The 7,949-nt window shown below is 37.0% G+C and overlaps 1 protein-coding gene across 2 annotated transcripts in view; it reads right to left on the bottom strand.

Moving 5' to 3' along the window:
- The window catches only part of Orai (calcium release-activated calcium channel protein orai), a 50,810-nt gene extending 47,865 nt beyond the window's left edge, over window positions 1-2,945 (bottom strand). For both annotated transcript variants that reach the window (XM_067092003.1, XM_067092000.1), the window contains exon 1: window positions 2,854-2,945. The gene's annotated coding sequence lies outside the window, so the exon portion shown is untranslated. The remainder of the gene's footprint in view (window positions 1-2,853) is intronic.
- Window positions 2,946-7,949: the final 5,004 nt, after the last annotated feature.

Genomic DNA, 7,949 nt, shown 5'->3' on the forward strand with positions numbered 1-7,949 from the left:
TATAGCGGCTGGCTTTGGTGAGGCCAAGGGTATGCGCTCTATGAATGCTTTTTATTCATTTCAGTATCAATAATGTCACTCAGTTACATAACTTATCAGTCAGTGAGTGGCCTTACTGGGCGAGTTTTAATTTAATTGTGACAGAAGAAACCATTTCTTCTCATCTTGCACAAATTACCGTTGCATCTGGTGGTCGGTTATAAATGTAAAAATTATTCCAAACGTAGTTTATATTTGAATGCAGATGACATTTCTAAGAAGTTATTTTTTAATTCAGACTCTATCTGAAAAGATGAAGTGTGTGTGTGTGTGCTACAGTGAACATCTCCGATAAAATAAATAAAACATAAAGAAATTATGAATAAATTTGAGCTCATTTCATGTAATGTTTCATCCTAAACATTACTGAATTTTGCAGTTGTGGAATACCAGATATGAGAGCGTACTGCCACCCTCTCCCTCCCCTCATTTAAAAGTTGACGTTGATGAAGTTTGTCAACTACCTAACACTGAAAGTTAGCGCTTTCAAAAACCGATTGCCAGCACAAACGTGCCACTTGAGTTTTTGAAAATAATATTGTCTGTGTAAATGACCATATTCCTAGTGCTAACTCTTGTAAACTCATGCATACAATGCTAAAACAGTATGTTACTATTTGTACTCCAACCGCCCCCACCCTCCGCCATATTTACGAGCAAAATGCCACTACTTTTATTTGTAATTTCTATGATCAATTGGTTTGGAATAATGATCGCAACCATAACCTTTATTGTATTTATTTCATAATTGACTGTTGAACTTTATGGATTTTATGGACTATTCAGTTTTATTCCAATTTTCCTTGTTCTGCCGTATTCTCTTCCACAAATCGTGTTGAATCTTAGTGAACTAATCAGTGGTCTTTCGGCCTTGTTTACAAAAATAAGTCAGTCTCGAGATTCAATGTTACTATGCTCGAATGCATTCACCCGATATTCTCCAAGAGATGCAGAATAAGAAATGAAGACTGAACTACGGAAATTAAATCATGCTTCAGAAAAGTACATACATACATATATATATAAATATATATATGTATATATACATATATATACGTGTGTGTATGTATGTGTGTTTGCGTGCGTATGTATGTATATACGTAAGAGTATGAAGACAACAAGACTACGGTTCCGGGCCTTGGGTTCCTCCTTAGAGGGGAGATAAAACAAAAGTACCGAAATATAGACTAAGAACGTAAGTCCGAGAACAAATAAAAATCCCACACCAAAAACGCCTCAAGTAAGTACAGGGAAACGACAGACTCCTCCTCCATCAAGGCACAGATGTCGCCATCACCCGAGTTTCTGTTAAAACTGTGGCAGCCCGGGCTAACCTTGCACTGCCAGTTCCGAAGACCATGGATTCAAATAAAGGAGTGCAAGGTATGACGGCTACACAATTCTGAATTTTGGAATTGAGGAGCAACAGATCGACAGACAGACACACACACATTATATATATATATATATATATATATATATATATATATATATATATATATATATATATATATATATATATATATATATACATATACATATATGTGTGTGTGTGTAAGCATTAAGCTACAAACGTCCTTTAATATCCAATTCACTCTACCTAGGAAATAATATGTTTTCATATATGTTACCCGAAGGGAATCTTTTTTAGTTGATAATAAGTTCGTCGTCTCGTGGGCTCGAACCATGGAAGAACATGAACTCTAGACTACAGTGACGCCTTAAACAACACGAATGCGCGTCACTGTCGTCCTGAGTTCCTGCTCTTCCGTGGTTCGAGCCCACGAGACGACGAACTTATTATCAACTAAAAAAATTCCCCTTCGGATAATATATATTAAAATATGTTATTTCGAGGTAGAGCGAATTGGATTAAAGGATGTTTGTAGATTAATGCTGTACATGAATCACGGTGATGTGATATAATTCATTCATATTATATATATATATATATATATATATATATATATATATATATATATATATATATATATACACACAAACATATATACAGTATACAGATATAAAAGAGATCCACACATTTTATCTTTCATCCACAGCACCATTGGGGAAATACAAGATACATATTCATATGTATGTGTATACATATCATATGAAACGAAACGTCCAAAATAAACGAGATAACAGCAGAACCCGAACTGCTCTGGTTTAACGGAGAATTCCTGGCGGTTTAAAAGTTTCAGCTATCGAAACCTACGCTGGCAGGGAGATGAATGGAGAGTTCAGGTCGATCGAAACCCCTCATCTCCAGGTAAAACAAGACCATTTTTACATTTCGCCGTCATGGCATATTGCAAGTTCTGCTTCCTTAGTCAGGGATATTGGTTTCTAGGAATCCTGGCTCCTCAAATCACTCAGGTCGAGAGAGAGAGAGTGAGAAGACACTTGTGATAATTGTTATTACCTCCCTTCCGGAATGGCTGGTTCCAGTGATAAATATTTCCTACAGTCAGCGACGCGTAGCATAAATCATAAAAATGGAAAATTTACGCAAATTTTTGGAACGAAATATAATGACGGTATCATTAGGAGACTGAAGTTGGCTCTTCAAACTCAGTATCAAAAGCATAGGTAAATTTCATCACAACCAAAGCTTTTCGTCTAATTTCGAGAATATTTCTAATTTAAAACACGAACACGAGGCCACGTATTGCTAATAGTTGTTCTCACGACTGGAAACTCGTTCCTCTACACCGAATGGCGACTAAGCAAAGGCAGCGACAGGAAGGGTAGGGGGAGGGGACGGGGAGGAGTGGGAGGGGGACGACTTATATCGAGAATAGCAATGCCTACCTTAAAGTAATCAGGTACGTCTCATGGCTTTGTGGTCTGGGCCTCAACTGCTTTTGCCCAGCCTTCGTTCCTCATTTTTATGCCCTAGCACACGGACCTGGAGACGGAAGCTGAGTTAACGGTTGTGCTTTACGACTAATTTTCCCTACATAACTACAAGACCTTAACTACATTACAAATACGGTTCAATCATGGGCATAGTAAGGAGGAGCAGGGTGAACATTTACCCACTCGAACCGTGGCGAGGGGAACCGGTAAAATTGTGAAAATAAAAGCAAAGAAATGTAACTGATACAGTGCAGTCTGCATCCTCCAAAACAAAAATGACCAAGTACGTCAATGCTTTTTGAAAAATTATGAATCAAATTTGTTTGGGGATCAGTTTTTGCACTCCCAACCAAACCCCCAAAAATGAAATCCTGGGTACGTCCACAGATTAAACACTTGACATTCTAACGTGTACATATAGGTGTCTTGGGTCAAAAGACATTAACTAAATAACTAATAAAAAATAGAAGTAACCGCCTTAGTGCAATCTGGTAAGCACACGAAGGGGCCCAAGATATTCTTGCCTTCAAGACAGAGGGGCGGGGGGGAGAGGAAGCATAAGCAGTCGAAACCTATGGGCCTGCGATATGACTTGACCTATGGTGTTTCCTCCCATCTACACCAAACTATCAGTCCGCAATGAATCACCTTTGCCATTATTTCAGTCTGCAAGTGCACTGATTAAGTTCATTTACCTCAATTCAATCGATTCATCCCGCTCATAGACGTTTCTTTTATGATACACCTCCTGGCTTGTTTTTGCTCTTGGTGTTGTTTTAGATTAAGCTGTCCTGATGCCAGGTCGTCGTCTTGCACGTATGAGCAGCTCGTGAAGAATATCAAAGAATATTAATGATGCGCTCATTGGGTGGTACTCCCCCTAGGAGCCATTAATCTTCTATAATACACCTTTATAATATATATATATATATATATATATATATATATATAATATATATATATATATATATATATATATATATATATATATATATATATATATATATATATATATATATATATATATATATATATATATATATATATATATATATATATATATATATATATATATATATATATATATATATATATAAAACGTGTGTGTGCATAAACCGTCATTCAGAATGTGTATTGCTTTCAAGGAGGAAATAAATAATTAATTTTCCCCTGCTGTAGCACCTCTTACTCATATGTCCTCACGGATAGAAAACTTTGTCTAAACACTTCACACAAAGCGACCAGTTTAGTGAAACACATCGCGTAACATGATAAACTGGATCCGGCCAGTTAGCTCTTCACGGAACTAGTCAGTGGTCTCGTCCACTTCTTGCCTTTTATTGCCAGTTGGTAGAATTCCTTTACCTCTTATTTAATAGAACCATAGGATTTTCAGGCATACAAGAGGAGGAATTGTGGTCGAAAAGCGGCCAAGTTTACAAGCACGTTTTTAGAAGTTACATTAGGTCTACTTGCGACGCCTTCATCAAAATGAACAAAAGAGACAGAAAAAGGTCTATCAGTTAATTAGGGGTCTACTCCTGCTTAGCATACCAGATGGCTGGTATGTCGAGATGATGGAATCAACGAATAGCGTTAATAGAATGAGTGCAAGTTCTGCCCAACGTGGCCACTTCTGCAGCAGCAGCGGCAGTAGTAGTAGTAGTAGTAGTAGTAGTAGTAGTAGTAGTAGTAGTAGTAGTAGTAGTAGTAGAAATAGACGGGATTTGCCTTTGAAACGGCTTCAGTAGTTTGATTGTAGCTTGCGCATCCCTTTCCTGGTAAGAGAGTACAATAGACCTTTGTAACGGCTCCATTCTCCAAAACACGGGTGACGAAACCCTTGCAGTATTAAAGCTGTGTAAGGGAGGCTCACCGCAACTCCTATCATTTGCACGCAAGGATGCGTATCACAGGACCTCGTTATGCCTAGAGATAACACCGTTGCATAGACAATTCGTCAATCAGGCCCTTAAGGCAAGGGAACAGGTCAGAGGATTCACCAACACGCTCGTGACGCAGAAATCCTTAATGATGCTAAAGCGCTGTGCAGTTCACTGTCCTTACTGATTTAACATGGATGACATTTAATTCACTTTATTAACTAACAAAAGACAACTGTACGGAAAAATATATAAGTAAATTAAATATGGCTTGTAAAAATCAAGAACTTTTTAAAATTTTAGCGTCATCCCGTAATCGTATTGGGAAATAAATAAGCTTATTCAAGACAGGGCTGGAGGAGATTAAAAATGTGAAATAGGGAAAAGGACAGAAGACTTATCCAGAGAGAGTACTGTACACAAGTTCTCCCCTAAACAACGAACAGATAGTGCGGATAATCACCAATCTCTGATGAGCAATTCTTTCTCAAAGAGTAAATAAAAGAAAATAACAGAGAAGAAAAAGAAAAAGAGGCCCCTCTTGAAGGAAAAAATGAGAGAGAGAAACAATAGAGAGTGAGTGTGTGAGAGAGAGAGAGTGCCCAAACTGCAGCAGGTTCCCGTACGCCGAGCGGTTAAACCTGAAATTCATCATTATGTATCGAGATGAAGTATACCATCGGTAATCCAATTATGATCACATTGATAATACATAACGACGAACAATGATTGCACTTCGTGGATGCGCTCCCTCACTGTTGTGGTCCGACGGGGGGGGGGGGGGGGTGGAATCCAAATGCAGTTGTTTGTGGGAATACAAGGATGGGGAATCCAATCTATTAATCTCCTTTCCATGGATGCTGTCATAGACCTGCATTGTCTACCCCCAGTGGTTTAATCAAGTTTCCGATGCATTGCTTTTCAAGGGCCTTACTCCCCCCCAAGCATCCCTCTCTCTCTACCAACCCCCTCCCCTCCCCTCCATGAAATCGAGATCTTTCTAATACGCCTATGCTTTTTTTTTTTTTGATAATCTGAAATCTACTCACGTTGAGGATTGATGCTTGAATGAAGGCAGGAAACTCCGACTATCTTATTTTAATGAGATCGCAAGATGATTATCTTGAGGAAAGCTTAATTATGACAAAATGAATTAATTAAGGATACTATTAATAACAAAGAGTCTTTCTGAAGTCACGTCATATAATGAGATAAAGGGAAAAACACAAATTATATCATTAATGTGGCATAGATCCCCGTAGGGTGGTAATGCCGTCAGTGCACCTCACGCTGTGCACTGTAGGAGTTTCTGAAGGTTCTATAGTTCCTCGTTGGGCGAGCGGGTTCCGTTCTCAGCTAGCACTCTGCTGGCCGCGAGTTCGAATCTCCGGCCGGCCAATGAAGAATAAGAGGAATTTATTTTTGGTGATAGAAATTCATTTCTCGCTATAATGTGGTTCGGATTCCACAGTAAGCTGTAGGTCCCTATGCTAGGTAACCAACTGGTTCTTAGCCACGTAAAATAAATCTAACTCTTCGGGCCAGCCCTAGGAGAGCTGTTGAACGGCTCAGTGGTCTGGTTAAACTAAGATATACTTAATTTTTCTTAAGGTTCTTTGCAGCGTCCCTTCGGCCCTTAGCTGCAGCCCCTTCCATTCATTTTATTGTCCCTCCGTTCATAGCCCCTTTTTTCCATCTTACTTTCCACCCTCTCCTAACAACTGTTACGCAGTGCAAATGCGAAGTTTTCCTCCTGTTACGCCTTTCAAACCTATTTACTTTCAATTTAATTTTAATCCCTGAACACCTCATAGGTCCAAGCGGTAGTCCTTTGGCCTACATTTTAAATTCCATTCTATGGTGACACAGATTTAAAGTTTTATGAAGCAAAGACTATATATATATACATATATATATATATATATATATATATATATATATATATACATATATATATATATATATATATATATATATATATATATATATATATATATATATATATATATATATATATATATATATATATATGAAAGTTTTATCACATCACTGTGATTCATATACAAGCATTAAGCTACAAATGTCCCTTGATGGCCGTGTGGTTTAAGGCGTCACTGTAGTCCTGAGTTCTTGTCTTTCGTGGTTTGAGCCCACGAGACGACGAAGTTATTGTCAACTAAAAAATTCCCCTGCGGGTAACATATATGAAAATATATTATTTCCGAGGCAGAGCGAATTGGATATTAAAGGACAGCTGTAGCTTGATGCTTATATATATATATATATATATATATATATATATATATATATATATATATATATATATATATATATATATATATATATATATATATATAAACAAGAGACGATGAAATGTAGACATTTCAGCGTACACTGAAACAATGCGCTTTTAAGAAGAAACATTTTACTCGTTTTTTTTTCGTTTCTTTTATCTTGAAAAGAGTTCAGAGTTCTCTTAGGATAAGAGAAATTTTTGTTTTGCTTCTCCCAAGAGGAATCTAGTTTTTCAAGCATAATTTCTTTCTCCCCAAAATCCACTAATCCAGATAGTCAACTACCCCGGTAGCTCTCCAACACATAATGTTGTTTCATGTATTAATCTCTCTCTCTGTCTCTCTCACACATATATGTATACATAAATAAATATATATATACACATTATATAAAAAATATATATATATATATATATATATATATATATATATATATATATATATATATATATATATATATATATATATATATATATATATATATATATATATATATGAAATTTTATCACACCGTGATTTATATACAATCATGAAGCTACAAATGTCGCTTAATATCAAATTCACGCTACCTGGGAGTATCCCGATAAGGAATTATCACCGAAGGAGAATTTATAAGTGATAATTGGATTGGTACTGCCGGGCGCGATCCCACGACACAGCATTTATCCAGCAACTCCAGTCGACGTTCTACCACTGAGCTATCAAAGAGGTCTGGATAAGTGCTGTGTCGTGGGATCGCGACCGGGCAGTACCAGTCCATTTATCACTTATAAATTCTCCTTCGGTGATAATTCCCTATCGGGATACTCCCGAGGTAGCGTGAATTTGATATTAAGCGACATTTGTAGCTTCATGATTATATATATATATA

The sequence above is a fragment of the Macrobrachium rosenbergii genome, chromosome 48, assembly GCF_040412425.1.
Source record: "Macrobrachium rosenbergii isolate ZJJX-2024 chromosome 48, ASM4041242v1, whole genome shotgun sequence".
Taxonomy (NCBI): domain Eukaryota; kingdom Metazoa; phylum Arthropoda; class Malacostraca; order Decapoda; family Palaemonidae; genus Macrobrachium; species Macrobrachium rosenbergii.